The sequence below is a fragment of the Sus scrofa genome, chromosome 2 (genome assembly GCF_054392235.1).
Source record: "Sus scrofa isolate SSC_HxYL_T2T_F1_AM1 chromosome 2, Sscrofa_HxYL_maternal_Yorkshire_Landrace_v2.0, whole genome shotgun sequence".
Lineage (NCBI taxonomy): Eukaryota > Metazoa > Chordata > Mammalia > Artiodactyla > Suidae > Sus > Sus scrofa.
Genome location: NC_139384.1, coordinates 48,593,745 through 48,611,520, shown reverse-complemented (window position 1 = coordinate 48,611,520; position 17,776 = coordinate 48,593,745). Strand labels below are relative to the sequence as shown.

Below are 17,776 nucleotides of genomic sequence, written 5' to 3'. Positions count from 1 at the left end.
GCCAAATTTTGTCCATTTAATACTCATTATTCTAGATAAGGCCTTCCGAGGATTTTAAAAGAATAACAATTTCAGTTGTTTAGTTCCTAAAAATCTTCAGGTCTTAGAATGCCTTTTATGAAATAGCCAAAAAGACATAGCCATCTTATACCAATCTCTTTTTCTTTAAAAATTCTGAAAATAGGGAGTTCCTGTTGTGGCTCAGTGGTAATGAACCCAGCTAGTATCCATGAGGATGAAGGTTCAATCCCTGGCTCTGTTCAGTGGGTTAAGGATCCAGAGTTGCCATGGGCTGTGGTATAGATATGGCTTAGATCCTGAGTTTCTGTGGCTGTGACATAGGCTGGCAGCTACAGCTCCAATTCAACCCCCAGCCTGGGAACTTCCATATGCTATACCTGTGGCCCTAAAAAGAAAAAAAAATCTGAAAATAGAGTTTACTCTTTTCAGACACTATGAATTATGGTAGAGGAATGTGAAACTATCTTAATTTGGGCACACTGGATTTTTTTTTTATAGGTAGCACATCTTGAAGAGATAAGTGCATAGCTGAGAAATGATAGTAGATACTGTGAAATACCTATGCCCCCTTCCCATTCTATTCCCCACCCACCTGGCTCCCACCCCTATCTTACTACAGGTGAGACTATTTCTATATCTAACCAATAGATATAACCGCTGAAAGAAGTTTTTTATCCATCAACAAATAAATGTAAATATATATTCTTATTTACCCCTTTTATAAAACAAATAGGGGAAGTAATTATTTTAATTTGGTTAGAATGAAAACAGGATATAGAAGACACAAAAAGAGATGTATTAGCTCTCAGATTAAGCTAATGATGAATGAGAAAGCATGAGGGAAGTAAGAAAATCCCCAAATGACCTAACTCTATCTGCTATAAAAGACAGTCTAAAGTTATGCTGGAATAGATAGATATAAATTGTTGGTTATGGTGCCTGGGATATTTATGGAAGGCCTGAAGTTAATGATGAGTAATGTTGAAACAGAGTATTTACCTTCTAAATCATAGTAGAATAAAAAAAGAAACCAATATTGCCCGTACATCAAAAATTCATAATAGAAAAGAGCCCTCAAGGAAAAATAATGTTTAAAAGCATAAACTAGGGTGACAGACCTAGTATTGCAATGATCATCATGCTATCCACTTTGAAATAGTGTTTTGATAAATTATAGTTTATTGGCCCTTTGCAAGGTAGTGAAGATAAAGGAAATAATCTTTGCAAGGACTTAGAGGTGATGAGGAAAACATTTAAGATGTGTAGTTAAGAGAAAACTGGTATGAGCATTGGGATTACAGCTGTAAAATAAATCTGAACAGGTGTAGGGCCACGTGACAAGGTGGAGGTGTTGAAATCACAGTTTAGTTTGTGTTGTTTTTCTTGCCACACTGGTGGCATGTTGAAGTTTCTGGGCCAGAGATTGAACCTGTGCCACAGCAGAGACCCTAACCATAGCACAGTGACAATGCTGGAGCTTTAACCTGCTGAGCCACTTGGAATTTCTGTTACTGTTTTCCTTAACTAAAATTTCCTTTAATTTTGTTTTTGTATTACCTTTTCCTTGAATAAATTATGCATTACAGTATCAATGATTAGAAACCTGGAAACCATCCTAGGCTATATTTTCAGAAGGTTAAAAATCTCTTCCTTCTGCCCTCCACTCTAATCCTTCTGAGATTATCAGTATTAACAACCTTTTGAATATCTTTCTACACTTCCTTTGCTCAAAGAAGCACAAACACATATAGTTAGGACTTTTTGGTTGGTGTTTGTGTTTGTTGGCATTTTGGAATCACAATATAAATGTAGATTTCCTTTCTCATTTAACAATTTACTGTGGACAACGAGGATCTATTTCAATCTTTTGTTTTAATTGAAGTATAGTTGATCTACAATGTTTTAGGTATATAGTAAATTGATTCAATTATACACACACACACACACACACACACACACACACACACACACATATTCTTCTCCATTATAGGTTATAATAGTAGATCCTTGTTGTTTACCTATTTTATATACAGTAGTGTTATCTTATCATCTCAAATGATTGATTTATCCCTCCCCCTCTTTTCCTCTTTGATAACCATCAGTTTGTTTTCTATGTCTGTGAGTTTATTTCTGTTCTATAATTAAGTTCATTTGTATCATTTTTCTAGATCCACAAATAAGTGATATTGTTTCACAGTCTGATTTACTTCATTTAGTGTGATAGTCTTTAGGTCCATCTATGTTGTTGCAAATGGCATTATTTCATTCCTTTTTATGGCTGAATAATACTCTATTGAATATATATATTTATACTCATAGTAAATATGTTTTATTGTGTATATATGCATGTGTATATTTACATATCTTCCACTTTCTCCATACTCTCTCCAATATTTATTATTTGTAGAGTTTGTTTTGTTTTTGTCTTTTTATCTTTTCTAGGGCCGTACCCGCAGCATATGGAGGTTCCCAGGCTAGGGGTCCAATTGGAGGTATAGCCACTGGTCTACACCACAGCCACAGCAACACAAGATCCAAGCTGTGTCTGCGACCTACACCACAGCTCACAGCAACATGAGATCCTTAACCCACTGAGAAAAGCCAGGGATCTAACCCACAACCTCATGGTTCTTAGTTGGATCCATTACCCACTGAGCCACGATGGGAACTCCTATTTGTAGACTTTTTAATGATTGCTATATTGGTGTGAGGTGATACATCATTGTAGTTTTGATTTGCATTTCTCTAATAATTAGTGATACTGAGCATTTTTTCACATGACAGTTGGCCATCTGTATGGCTTCTTTGAAGAGATATCTATTTATTTCTTCTGAAGCAAACCCATTTTTTGATTGTGTTGTTTGTTTGTTTTGATATTTAGCCACATGAGCTCTTTCTATATTTTGGAAATTAATCATTTGGTATCATCATTTGCAAGTATTTTCTCCCAGTCCATAGGATGTCTTTTTATTTATGCTTTCCTTTGCTGTGCAGAAGCTTTTAAGTTTATGCAAGTCCTGTTTATTTTTGCTGTTATCTCCATTACTCTTAGAGATGGATCCAAAAATATATTGATGCAATTTATGTCAAAGAGTGCTTTGCTTATGTTTTACTCTAGGAGTTTTATAGTATCTGGTATTACATTTAGGTCTTTAATCCATTTTGAGTTTATTTTTGTGTATCGTACTAGAGAGTGTTTTAATTTCATGCTCTTAAATATCCCCAGTTTTCCCAGTACCACTTGTTGAAGAGACAGTATTTTCTTTATTGTATTCTTGCCTTCTTTGTTGTAGATTAATTAACCATAAGTGCATGGGTTTGTTTCTGGCTTTCCATTCTGTTCCATTGATCTATGTATCTTTTTTGGTACTGACACCATGCTGTTTTGATGACTGTAGCTTTGTACAGTAGTCTGAAGCCAAGAAGCCTGATTCTTCCAGGTCTGTTTTTCTTTCTCAGGATTGCTTTGGCTATTTAAGGTCTTTTGTGTTTCCATACAAATTAAAATTTTTTGTTCTTTCTTGTTCTGTGAAAAATGCCACTGGTATTTCTCAGGGATTGCATTGAATCTGTAGATTGCCTTGGGTAGTATGGTCATTTTAATGATGTTGATTCTTCCAATCCAAGAACATGGAATGTCTTTTCGATTGTTTGTGTTATCTTCAATTTCATTCTTTCCCTCTCTTCCTTTGTTTATTTTTCTTTTTAGGGCCACACTTGCAGCATACAGAAGTTCCTAGGCTATGGATTGAATCAGAGCTGTAGTTCCTGGCCTATGCCACAGCCACAGCAATGCCAGATCCAAGCCATGTCTGTGAACTACACAAACAGCTCATGGCAATGCCAGATCCTTAACTCACTGAGTGAGGCCAGGGATTGAACCAGCATTCTCATGGATATTAGTTGGGTTTGTTACCACTGAGTCACAGTGGGAACTCATCTCCAATTTCTTTCATTAGCATCTTATAGTTTTCAGAGTACAGGTCTTTTGTCTCTTTAGGCAGGTTTATTTCTAGGTATTTTATTATTTTTGATGGGAAGGTAAATGAGATTGTTTCCTTAATTTTTTTTTTTTTTGTCTTTTTGCTATTTCTTGGGCCGTTCCCGCGGCATATGGAGGTTCCCAGGCTAGGGGTCGAATCAGAGCTGCAGCCACCGGCCGACGCCAGAGCCACAGCAACGCTGGATCCGAGCCGCGTCTGCAACCTACACCACAGTTTACGGCAACGCTGGATTGTTAATCCACTGAGCAAGGGCAGGGACTGAACCCGCAACCTCATGGTTCCTAGTCGGATTCGTTAACCACTGCACCACGATGGGAAGTCCCTGTTTCCTTAATTTCTTTCTGATCCTTTGTTAGTGTTTAAAATGTAGGCTTTCTGCATATTAATTTTGTATCCTACAACTTTACCAGATTCATTAATTAGCTCTAGGAGTTTTCTTGTGGTATCTGTAGGATTTTCTGTGTATAATATCGTGTCACCTGCAGAAGTTTTAGTTCTGTCTTTCCAATTTGGAGTCCTTCTTTTTGTTTTACTTCTTGGCTTGCTGTGACTAGCCCTTCCAAAACTATGTTGAATAAAAGTGAGAGTGGGCATCCTTGTCTTCTTTCTTTCTTTTTATTTCCCCAATACATTTTTTTTTCTACTGTACAGCATGGTGACCTAGTTACATATATGTATACATTATTTTTTCTCATATTATCATGCTCCATCATAAGTGACTAGACATAGTTCCCAGTGCTACACAGCAGGATCTCATCACTAATTCATTCTGAAGGCAATAGTTTGCATCTGTTAACCCTAAGCTCCCAATCCATCCCACTCCCTCCCCTTCCCTCTTGGCAACCACAAGTCTGTTCTCCAAGTCCATGATTTTCTTTTCTGTGGAAAGTTTCATTTGTGCCATGTGTTAGACTCCAGATTTAAGTGATATCATATGGTATTTGTCTTTCTCTTTCTGACTTACTTCACTCAGTATGAGAGTCTCTAGTTTCATCCATGTTGCTGCAAATGGCATTATTTTGTTCCTTTTTATGGCTGAGTAGTATTCCATTGTGTATGTATATGACATCTTCCCAATGCAATCATCTGTCAGTGGACATTTTGGTTGATTCCATGTCTTGGCTATTGTGACTAGTGCTGTAATGAACATGCGGGTGCATGTGTCTTTTTCAAGGAAAGTGTTGTCTGGATATATGCCCAAGAGTGGGATTGCTGGGTCATATGGTAGTTCTATGTATAGATTTCTAAGGTACCTCTGTACTGTTCTCCATAGTGGTTGTATCAGCTTACATTCCCACCAACAGTGCAGGAGGGTTCCCTTTTCTCCACACCCCCTCCAGCATTTGTTATTTGTGGAGTTGTTAATGATGGCCATTCTGACTGGTGTGAGGTGGTATCTCATGGTAGTTTTGATTTGCATGTCTCTAATAATCAGTGATGTTGAGCATTTTTTCTTTTTTTCTTCTTCTTTTTTTGTCTTTTTGTCTTTTCTAGGGCTGCACCTGTGACATATGGAGGTTCCCAGACTAGGGGTCTAATTGGAGCTGTAGCCACTGGCCTATGCCAGAGCCACAACAATGCAGGAGCTGTAGCCACTGGCCTATGCCAGAGCCACAACAATGCAGGATCTGAGCCTACAGCTCATGGCAACACTGGATCCTTAACCCACTGTGCGAGGGCAGGGATTGAACCCACAACCTCATGGTTCCTAGTCAGATTCATTAACCACTGAGCCACGATGGGAACTCCCTGTTGAACATTTTTTCATGTGCTTTTTGGCCATCTGTGTGTCTTCCTTGAAGAAATGTCTATTCAGGTCTTTTGCCCATTTTGCCATTGGGTTGTCGGCTTTTTTGCTGTTGAGTTGTACAAGTTGTTTGTATATTTTAGAGATGAAGCCCTTATCAGTTGCGTCCTTTGAAACTATTTTCTCCCATTCTGTAAGTTGTCTTTTTGTTTTCTTTTTGGTTTCCTTTGCTGTGCAAAAGCTTGTCAGTTTGATAAGGTCCCATTGGTTTATTTTTTACTGTAAAAATGCTTTTATTTCTGTTGCTTTGGGAGACTGGCTTGAGAAAACATTTGTGAGGTTGATGTCCTTGTCTTATTTCTGATCTTGTAGGGAATGCTTTCAACTTTTCACTGTTGAGTATGATGTTAGTTAGAGATTTGTCATATATGGTCTTTATTATGTTATGGCCTTTATTATGTTGAGGCCTTTATTATCATAAATGCATATTGAATTTTATCAAAAACTTTTTATGTATCTATTGAGATGATCATATGGTTTTTATATTTCAATTTGTTAATGTGCTGTTATCACATTGATTTGTGGATGTTGAATCCTTGGCATTGCTAGGATAAATCCCACTTGATCATGGTGTATGATCCTTTTATTGTATTGTTGGATTCCATTTGGTAATGTTTTCTGAGGATTTTTGCATCTATGTTCATTGTGATATTGGCCTGTAATTTTCTTTTTGTGGTAAAATTGTCTGGTTTTGGTATCAGAGTGATGGTGGACTCATAGAATGCGTTTGGGAGGTTGTTTCCTCTGAATTTTTTTGGCATAGTTTGAGAAGGATTGGAATTAATTCTTCTCTAAATGTTTGATGGAATTCATCTGTGAAGCCATCTGGTCCTTGACTTTTTGTTTGTTTGTTGGGACTTTTTAAATTACTAATTCAATTTCAGTACTGGTAATTAGTCTTTCAGTCTTGAACGAGTGTACTTTTCTAAGAATTTGTTTATCTCTTCCAGGTTGTTCATTATGTTGGTGTATAGTTGCTCATAGTCATCCCTTATGATCCTTGGATTTCTGTGTTGTTGGTTGTAATTTCGCCTTTTTCATTTCTGATTTTATTGATTTGGTCCTTCTCTCTTTTTTTCTTGAGCAGTCTGGCTAATAGTTTATTGTTAATTTCTTTATTTCAAAGAGCCAGCTTTTAGTTTCACTGATCTTTTGTTTTGTCTCTATTTCATTTATTTCTGCTCTGATCTTTGTGATCCTTCTACTAACTTTGGGTTTTATTTGTTTTCCTAGGTGCTTTAGGTTTAAGGTTAGGCTGTTTGTGGGAGTTCCTATCATGGTGCAGTGGAAATGAATCCAACTTGGAGCCATGAGGTTGTGGGTTCTATCCCTGCCCTCGCTCAGTGGGTTAAGGATCCAGCGTTGCCGTAAGCTGTGGTGTAGTTCACAGATGCAGCTGTAGGTTTTTTCCTTTCATCACTTTACACATATACTGTCGCTCCCTTCTGGCCTGCAGAATTTCTGCTGAAAAATCAGCTCATAGCCTTATGAGAATTCCCTTGAATGGCATTTGACATTTTTAATGTTCTCCCTTTATCTTTCATTTTTGTCATTTTGATTATACTATGTCTTGGCATGCTCCTCATTGTGTTTATCCTGTACAGAACTCTGTACTTCCTGGACCTTATCGACTGTTCCCTTTTCCAGGTTAGGGAATTTTCAGCTATTATCTCTTCAAAGTTTTTCTTGGGCCCTTTCTCTCTCTCTCTTGTCCTTCTGGAATCCTTATAATGCAAATATTTTTGTGCTTGATGTTGTCTAAGAGGTTTCTTAAACTGTCCTCTTTTCTTTTCACTCTTTTTTTCTTTTTCTGTTCTGTGGCAGTAATTTCCATTATTGTCTTTGAGCTCACTGATACATTTTTCTGTATCATTTAGCCTACTATTCATTCCTTCTAAGTGTATTTTCATTTCTGTTTTGTATTCTTCTTTTCTTTTTGGTTGTTCTTTATATTTTCTAACTTTTTGTTAAAAACTTCTAACTTTTTGCTCTGTTCATCCATTCCCCTTCAGAGTTCTTTGATCATCTTTATGATCATTTTTCTGAATTCTTTCTTTGGTAGATTGCCTATCTTTACTTCATTTTGTTCTTCTTCTGGAGTTTTATCCTGTTCCTTCATCTGGAACTTATCCCTCTGCTGCCTCATTTCGTCTAAGTTGCTACTTGTATTTTTATGTCTATGGCAAGTTAGTTACATTTCTTGATCTTGGAGAAGTGACCGTCTATAGGAGGCATCCTATGCATTCCAGCAGTGCACTCCCCTCTCATCACCCAAGCTGTATGCATTTGGGGTTCCCCCTTAGAGGACTACATGAGTCCTGTTTTGGTGGGCTATGTGGGTGGTCTGGTAGGCTTGGTTGGCTCTTATTCTGGGTGGTTGTCAGGTTCTGCCTTTTGCTGATGCTGCTGGCTGCTGTTTAGTGGGGCCTGGTCACAAGGTGGCTGGTCACAGGATCCTATGTAGCCCTAGGGCTAGTGTTGGCTCACTGTTGGGCAGAGTCAGGGTCCCAAAGACTCTGGGTCTGTTGCTTACTCACTGGCAGGTGAAGCCAGATCTTGGGTTTAGTGCCAGACTACTGGTAGGAAGAGATGGTTCTTGGCATCTGGCTACAGGGCCCAGGTAGTCAGAGCTCATTCCAGTTCTTTGGTGGTGGTGGGGGGTGGGAGCCAGTTCCTGACACAATTGGTTATGGGGTCTGGGGTGTCCCAAAGATTGTGTTGGCCTGTTAGTGGGCAGGGCCAGGACCCAGCTGGTCCCAGGGTAGGTTCTGGCTTGAGCTGTGGAATTGTAGTTTTCTTGCTTCCATTGTCTGTTCTTTGGCAGGTGAAACTGGTCTAGAGGCTTGTGCAGGCTTCTTGGAAGGAGGCACTACTGCCTGCCTATTGATGGGTGGGCCTCTGGTAGACCAGGCATGTCTAGAAATAAGATTAGAGCTGTCTGCCGGCTCAGGAAGTCTTTAGAGAGCCTGTCTGTTGATGGATGGGGCTGTGTCCTCTGCTCAGTTGTTTGGCCCGAGGCTTCCTAGCACTGGTGCCTATAGGCTGTTGGTGAGGGTCAGGTCTTGGTGCTAATGAGCCAATATGGCAGCGAGCATGAATGTTCAGGAAGTTGAATGTTCTCCAATATTCAATAAAACAATGAATTATAAGACTAGTTTTAATAATATTTATAAGACATACTAATATGTCTGACACCACTGCTTATATCCTCAGGATGAGCTGCAGCTGCCCACTTGGCCCACCTCTCCAGGAGACTCTCCAAGACCATCAGGTAGGTCTGACCCTAGTGCCTATCAAATCATTGCTTTTGTCCTGAGTCTTTGCACATGTAGGATTTTGCATGCACCCTTTAAGCAAGGAGTCTCAATTTCCCTCAGTCCTCTGGGGCTCCTTAAATTAAGCCCTATTGACATTCAAAGCCAAATACTCTGAGGGCTCATTTTCCTGGTGTTGGATCCTCAAGCTGGAGAACCTGACATGGGGCACAGAACTCTTAACTCCTGTGGGAGAACCTCTGAAATATAGTTTGTAGGCCCCCCAGCTGGGGATGTGGGGTTTGATTATATTGTGAGTCTGTCCCTCCTACCCATCTTGTTGTGGTTCCTTCTTTGTCTTTAGTTGTAGATTTTTTCTGGTAGGTTTCATTTTTTTGCTTTTGTTTTTTCATTGATGGTTATTCTGCAGATAGTTGTGATTTTGGTGTGCTCATAAGAGGCGATGAGCTCAGGGTCTTTCTACTCTGCCATCTTGGCTGATCTCTCATATTTCAATCTTTTAAACTGTTGCATAATAGTTCATGGTGTAGACATATCACAATTGAGTAAGGAACATCCTTAATTCTTCATTGAGTGTCTTCCCAACTTTTTGCTTCTATAAGCCATGATAACATAAATATCCTGATATGTAGTCCTTATGTATTGGAGCTTTTATTTCTATTAGAGAAATTTTTTCCCAATGGGATTTTATTTTTGGTTGTATTGCCTATTAGCAAGAAAGAACCGGATGGAAAAAGTGAGCTTTTTGTAAATTTATGCATATTTACTTTGGCCATAGTTCTCTGAGATGATCATTCTTGTAGGGCCAAAGATAAAAGCTTGAAGCCTTCTGGGTTCCTTTTTGGTCTATTCTGGATAAAATTTTAGGTCAGAAGATGGACATATATATTTTGAAGGTGAAAAGAAGGGTAATAGGAGTCAGAGAAGAGGTGCTCAGGGCCAAAGGAAAAGAGAATTTAAAGAAAGAGAAGTGCCTGACAGGGTTAGACACTGCAGAGAGGCAGAGGAGAGGTATTTGTTCTATTGATGGGGAGTAGGGCTATGCATGAAATGTATTATGTATCTGTCCTGGGCACAAGGTAAGATGGTACATCTTCCATTCTGTTGGTGTTAGGAATGGCCATGACAATGTGACGTGTCCTAGTGAGTGAAATGAATGCATAAGTGACGTGTGTTACCGAGAGATAGAAGGTTTTAAGAGCTGGTACTCAATTTTCCACGTCTCTTTCTTCCTATCAGAGTGACTGGTGACATTCCAGATATGGAGACTCTATAAACTAGAGTCCCTGAGTGAGGATGACATAGGGCAGAACCCCTACCTCCCAATTGATATGGAATGGACACATATAACATGAGCGAGATATAAACCTCATTGTTTTCAGTCACTAAGTCTTTTTTGGATTGTTTATTTCTCTAGCGTAACTTAGCCCATCCTGATATAATACAATTGCCTAGGAAAGAGATTCAGTTGAGAAATCTTGAAGTTTTATCTCAAGGGTATAAAAAGTAATTTGATTGTAGCTCAGTGGGTTAAAGAGTGGGGTGTGGGGTGAGGAAGTTTAAGTAGAAGTGTTGAATTTCTTTCAAGGTTGCTTAGGGGCTCTCAGAACCCAGTTCTGCCAATTAGTTAAATCTAGGAATAATTCTAGATTACTTTAAAAATAAGCCTAGAAAGAGTAACTGCATAAATAATGACAAAATCAAGATGTACACTGTAGATTCTTTATATATAGAATAAGATTCCAGCAGCTTTTATGCATCTCAATGTGTATGGAGGCTATCATGTGATAAATTACTCTGCATTTAGTTCTAGGAGCATTTTTGTTTGTCCAGATGAAATGCATTTGCATTTACTGGTTAATGAGAATGATATCAGCATCCCCACAAAACCCCTGTGCGCTGCTCCTTGCTTGTCGTCACTGCCAGGGAGTTAAAAGATTATCCTTTATCTGCATGGTTTGGTACAACTCACTTCCCTTAGGGTCTAGGTTGTGGAGCAGAGCACAAGGCATGGGGTTGTGTTGGAAGATCCTGGAGGATTTAGACAACCCAGAGTGGCTGAAGGCAGCAAAGACTCTGTTACTGATTGTGACCAAGACAACTTGGGATATTCTATAACTGTAAAAGAGATGTTAAGGGAGCAGCAGAATTGAGGAAGGGTGCCTGCATGTGTATTTTACCGAGGTTGTCCCTTAAACCAGTACGGTAGTCATGTAACTGGTAAAATCTAGCACCATCTTGAGACTCACTCAGCTATAGTTGGACAATCCGAAGGTAGAAAACAATGCTGATAAGGGCCTGGTTTCCCAGCAGATAAGAAAGACTAGGACTGTCTATTTCTCAAGGTCAGAAATTTTGAACTGCAAGTAAAATGCTTTTTGAGGATTGTGAAATCGGTTTAGAGAATTTTTTTTCTTTTTTTCTTTGTTCTTATTTTTGTCTATTTAGGACCGCACCCACGGCATATGGAGGTTCCCAGGCTAGGGGCCTGATCAGAGCAGTAGCTGCCAGCCTACGCCACAGCCACAGCAATTCAGGATCCGAGCTGCATCTGTGACCTACACTCCAGCTCATGGCAACACTGGATCCTTAACCCACTGAGCAAGGCCAGGGATCGAACCCAAGTCCTCATGGATGCTAGTCAGATTCCTTTCCACTGAGCCACAACTGGAACTCCCAGTTTAGAGCATCCTGACTCAAGTTTTTAAAAATAAAATAAAATGGAAGAGAAAACATCAGCATGTACCTCAGGCAGTAAAATTATGGGTGTTTTTTTTTCTTTCTTTTTTTCTTGTCTTTTTGTCTTTTCTAGGGCCACACCCTAGGCATATGGAGGTACCCAGGCTAGGGGTCTAATCAGAGATACAGCTGCTGGCCTACGCCACAGCCGTAACAATGCCAGATCCGAGCCATGTCTGCAACCTACTCCACAGCTCATGGCAATGCCAGATCCTTAACCCACTGAGTGAGGCCAGGGATTGAACCCGCAACCTCATGTTCCTAGTTGGATTCCTTAACCACTGCGCCACGATAGGAACTCCCTTTTGTTTTCTTTCTAAATGAAATTTCTGTGTGTGTCCTGGGTTGTGATCAAGAATGTATTTCTTGGAGTTCCTGTTGTGGCTCAGCGGGTAAAGAACCCGACTAGTATCCATGAGGATGCAGGTTTGATCCCTGGCCTCCCTCAATGGGTTTGCAGATCCAGCATTGCCATGGCTGTGGCGTAGGCTGAAAGCTGCAGCTCTGATTCAACCCTTAGTCTGGGAACCTCCATATGCTGCAGGTATGGTCCTAAAAAGGCAAACAGAAAACAAAACAAAACAAAGAATGTATTTCTTACCATGGGTTTGAGGTCAAATGATTTGAAAGCCACTGCTCTAGAGATATACAGAACCCAAATCTAATCTCTGAGGACAAGGGCAGACCAACATGGAGAGACTAATAAAACTTGGTGATACTGAATGATGGACAAAAACTGAGTACCACTGACTCTGAGTGGTCTGGGCCATGTGGACAAGAGGGGGTGGTTTAAATGAACCTGCAGCTTTGGCCTGGCTGAGCATAGTTGGTTAGAGTCACTGAATGTTCAATTGGTATACCGTGTGAGTTGCAATTTGTATTAAATCTCTCTCCTTGATCTTAGATCAATTTCCTCCTGCATAATAAGCCAGAGGGGTAACCTGAGAGAGCGACTGAAGGTCAGAGGAAAGGAGAGGAGGAGTTTGTGTGGCACAGAGGGCCTGAGGTGAGGCCACTGCGGTGTGAACACGGCTGTAGGGTGAAAAGAGCTGAGAAGCCTGACACAAGGGAGCAGGTCCGGCTTGGGGCTTCAGGACAGAAACCTTGGAGGTGCCGAGGACCCAGTTGTAGGTGGTTCTGTTGCTCAGTGTGAGGGCGTGCCTGAGAGGTTTGAGTTCCCATGAAGGACCAGATGTCCTTTCTTGTGGGTTTTTTTCTTTTTTTTTCCCTCTTTTTAGGGCCACACCCTTGGTACATGGAAGTTCTCAGGTTCGGGGTCAAATCGGAACTGCAGCTGCCAGCCTATACCACAGCCACAGCAATGTGGGATCTGAGCCTCATCATCGACCTACACCACAGCTCACGGCAATGCCAGATCCTTAACCCACTGAGCAAGGCCAGGGATCAAACTTGTGTCCTCATGGATCCTAGTCGTGTTCGTTTCCACTGGGCCACAACTGGAACTCCCCAAATATCCTTTCTTTTGCTGTTGTTATTTTAGTTGAGGATAATGCCTTTGAATTTTTCCTTAAAAACCACTTCACTGGGATCCTGCATTGCTGTGTCTGTGGCGTAGGCCAGCGGCTACAGCTCTGGATGGACCCCTGGCCTGGGAATCTCCATGTGCTGTGGGTGTGGCCCTGAAAAGACAAAAAAACAAAACAAACAAAAAACCCACTTCAGATTCTTTTGCTAAAATTCATGCTAAAATTCTATCACTTGCTAAATTTCTTATGCAAGTGATAAATAAATGGAGATCTGTAAGACTGTAGCTCATTTTATGTTTTAGTCTCTTGTTTATACTACCCTTTGGAGAGTTTATAGGCTGTAGCTCTTTTCCTATGAATGAAGGTTTTAGAGAGCAGCCAACATACCTAAAGTGATGCCTATGCTTGTGATCCATAGACACTTTAAACTGTCACCAGGGTTTTCCCTTAAATCGCTACCTTCTATTTTTTTAATTTTACTTGCAGGCATAATTTTCCAACCACGGAAAGAGCATTATCACTATTTTGAGATTTTTTTTCACCCTTTAATTTTTTTTTTAAGTTTTTAAAATTTTTTTTAGGGCCGCACCTGTGGCATATGGAAGTTCCCAGGCTAGGGGTTGAATTGGAGCTGCAGCTGCCAGCCTACATCACAGCCACAGCAACACCAGATCCGAGCCATGTCTGAGACTTAGACCACAGCTCACAGCAATGCTGGATCTTTAATGCACTGAACAAGGCCAGGGATCAAACCTGAATCCTCATGGATCCTAGTGAGATTTGTTTCCACTGCACCACAACGGGAACTCCCAACCCTTTATTTTTAATACTCTGGCTTCACCTGGCACACTGCAAAGATCAGAGTAAAAATGTGATTCTGGGTGTGTACAGTGTCATCATGGTGAAATTGGTGATATTGAAGAATTCTATTTAGGTTCTTATCTGTGACAGAAGATAAAACATGTGCTTGTCTGAACATTTATCTTTTTTTGTTTCCAGGAAGATTATAAGAATGAAAAGATTTTCATTAGGATAGTAGTGTATTTTATTTAACCAGTGGATTTTTTTTTCCTGTTTTTTTTTTTTTTTTTTTTTTTTTTTTGGCCCTTTTAGGGCTGCACCTATGGCATATGGAGGTTTCCAGGTTAGGGGTCCAATTGGAGCTACAACTGCCAGCCTACACCACAGTCACAACAATGCATGATCTGAGCCATGTCTGCGATCTACACCACAGCTCATGGCAATGTCGGGTCCTTAACCCATTGAGTGAGGCCAGGGATCGAACCTGCAACCTCATGGTTCCTAGTCGGATTTGTTTCTGCTGTGCCACGACGGGAACTCCCCAAACAGTGTTGAGTGTTTGAATAAATAGGAATACATTTAAGGCAAGGTGAAACCTAGAATGTGATTTGTTTTTAAAAAAACACAAACATAAATCTTTACTAAAAAATTAAGCTTTGTCACAGTGTTAATTGCCTTTGGTCAGTACCTCACTCTCTTGCTTTTATTTCAGTCTTTATTTATTTAGTACTTGCAAAGAACACTGGTGTATAAAGGTTTACCCTTTGGGCCCATTATTGCCTCTAACAGTCACTTGAGGAGCCGCTTTTCATCATGATCAGTTGACGTTGTGTGTTCTTATCTCTGGTTAATTCTGAGATCAAGATTTTTCTCACTATACCACATTGCTAATTTCTTAAAGGACTCAGGCTTTCAGTTGTCTGATGAATATTAAAAACCTATAGGAGAAATCAAAACAAAATAAATTTGAAAACTCAGATGTTTCCATAACCTTCAGAACCGCTTTCTCATTTTTATAAACATTCAGATATAGATTTTAACAAAAAGATACAAAATATCTAAGGAAAAATGATCCAAAACCTCTAAGGAAAAAACTGATAACGCTCCTCTTATCTACCCATGTCCCTACCGCCTCCCAACAAAGAGCCAGCAAAAATTTTCTTAAAGGAAGTTTGGTTTGCATTTGGAGACAGCAGAAGTGAACTTGAATGATAACATGGTTTAGGTATGTGCTGGGATTTCTAATCACCCCTTCACTGGCCGGGTTGAAAAATTAAGCGTGCTGTGTCCTGTGTATAACCAGATGTGCATGGCTCCTCGTTGCTTTGAATAGTTCCAGATCCTTAGTAATTTGAGTTTATCTCAAAAATTACTGAACTGCACGGCGAGAAATTAAACCAAAAATTACATTCATCCATCACCTTTTATGAGCCATGAAAAACTACATGGGGAATAAATCTTTGCAAGCAAGACAGTTTCTGTTCTAAGTGGTTCTTCTCACTTTGAATGCATTAATATTCAAAACCATAACCTGCCACGTGCTCATCTTTGTGTGAGAAGGGGAATGAATCAATCCCCTCCTTCTGTTTACTATGTTGATGAAGACAGTTCTTGTCTGTGCCTGGGGTGTGGGAGGAACTGCTGCTTCTCTCTTAAAGGGGTAGTGCTCAGGAACCCCCCCCCCCCCCCGCCAAAGAGGAAATGGTTCAGTACTTCTGAGCCTGCTATGGCCAGGCTCAACCCTCTCAACAATTCCAAGAGGATTTTGTTATCCCCACTTTCTGGTGGAGGAAAATAAAGCTCAGAGAGGCTGGGAAAGTCAGGCAAGCTGACTCAGCTGTTAAGTGAGCCAGGTCTGAATCCAGCTCAGTGGAATGCCAGGCGCTTCTTGAATTCCTCTACGATGCTGCTCAAAAAAAATCCATCAAGGGAAGCCAAAAAATGATGCCTCAAGCAACTAGAGATCTTCGAGTGCCTACTGAATGGAGGATGGAGGATTCTGCCTCCTCTCACCAGTTTAATGACAGCTCCTTCACTCTGCCTGGAAGTCACAGCAGGCTGTTCACTCTCTGTGTGATCGTCTGAGTTCTGCGTTTCAGTATGAGTGACCCATGCCCTGTGCCCACACACAGCCCCACAGAGTGTAGGGGAAGCACTTCAATCCTGCCTGGATGGCATCATTGATCCCCAGGTGACTGGCTGGTCCTCCCCCGCCCCCATCTCCAAAGAACTATCAAAGTCTGAATGACTATCTTTCAAGCAGAAACCCACTCTCTCTACTCTTTGTAGAAAGTCAAGTTGGAGACTCCTTTGTTGGTGACCCATCACAAGACGCGGTCTTGCAGCTCTTTCTGACTCTCTGCTTAAGCCCTGGGCATGGGTTGGTGCTTTTGGGAAGAAACCAGGGAGACATTCTTCCAAGCTGTCCCAAGTTCAATGCTGTTTAAACAGCTGCCTCAGTTAGTATCTGTATTTTCAGTGGAGAAAAATCTCAACACTTCCTCACAATGAAGCCCACTTTTTAAATCATCAAAACCATAACTGTTTTTCTGGCCCGTTTCAGAGAGGTTAGGATGCCTGATCACCCACTGCCCCTCATAATCTGGCAGGTCCCTGCTATGCGATGCCCCATGACTACTTGTGGAGAAAGTATAACACTGTGAATGCTTTCCACAGCCCAGCATCTCCGGTTGTCCACACTATGGCCTCCCTAACACGCCCCTTGTGTGTCCATTGCACCCACTGTGCCAATCAGCTATCCTGTCTACCCATCAGCAGCTAAGCCTTGCTGGAGAAAAGTCACACAACCAGGCCAAACAGTGCTACATTTCAAATAGTCACATTTCATGCTTTAGGAAGAGCTTTTAACACGGCTTAGCAACAGTCATCCTGGGTGATCCCCCCACTGCATTCACACCCTCAGAGACTGACCTGAAATTCTTCCACCATCCCTGGGCTCAGCCATCACTCCTGCTCCCTCCCCTTAACTCCAGTTCCTGCAACGGACTTCTAAGTTAATGATTCTGAGTTCCTCTAAGACAGGAATCATGCTTTGTTTGCATCTGTGGCAGTAATGTGTTGAAAAAAATGATCAAAGTGAGCAAACAGACTAAAACCGTTTAACATGTGTCGCCAGAAATTCAGTCATCGGTCCTATGAATCCTAATCAAGAAGGGTCAGGTGGAGACTAATTTAAACTGAGCATTAGACCTTTTTCTAAGCACTATGATCAGCACTTTCATATATGTTATCTCATGTAATCCTCACCCAAGTCTGTGAGGTAGATACTATTATTTCCATTTTGCATGTACAGAAAAGCGAGTAAGTGGGCCAGGTTCATCTAATTGTGTAGCTCCTGTATTTTCCGTGCTTTTGCTCTTTAACTTCCTGCCTTCCCTTCCATCTTTATCTCTTTGCATTTTCTAATAACCCAGGGAGTTTATGCACAGTTGGTGATGATGGACGTGCCTTAGGGAGAGGCAGCATTTGAGTTAGATTCTGTAGATAGCAAGGGGAGAAGTCCCCCAAACTTTAAAACTCTCTGGTGATACTTGGCAAAGGAGACAGGAAGAGACTGGGACTGTGTACTAGGTTGAATATATTTGATTTTGATTGCAAGTGACAGACACCCAACTTAAAGGA

General features: G+C 40.7%; 1 long non-coding RNA gene across 3 annotated transcripts in view; it reads left to right on the top strand.

The window, feature by feature from the left end:
• LOC146405370 (uncharacterized) overlaps positions 1-17,776 on the top strand; it is a 105,026-nt gene that overhangs the window by 9,494 nt on the left and 77,756 nt on the right. For all 3 annotated transcript variants that reach the window (XR_014837274.1, XR_014837273.1, XR_014837272.1), the window contains one exon: positions 9,046-9,103. This is a non-coding gene — a long non-coding RNA (uncharacterized LOC146405370). The remainder of the gene's footprint in view (positions 1-9,045; positions 9,104-17,776) is intronic.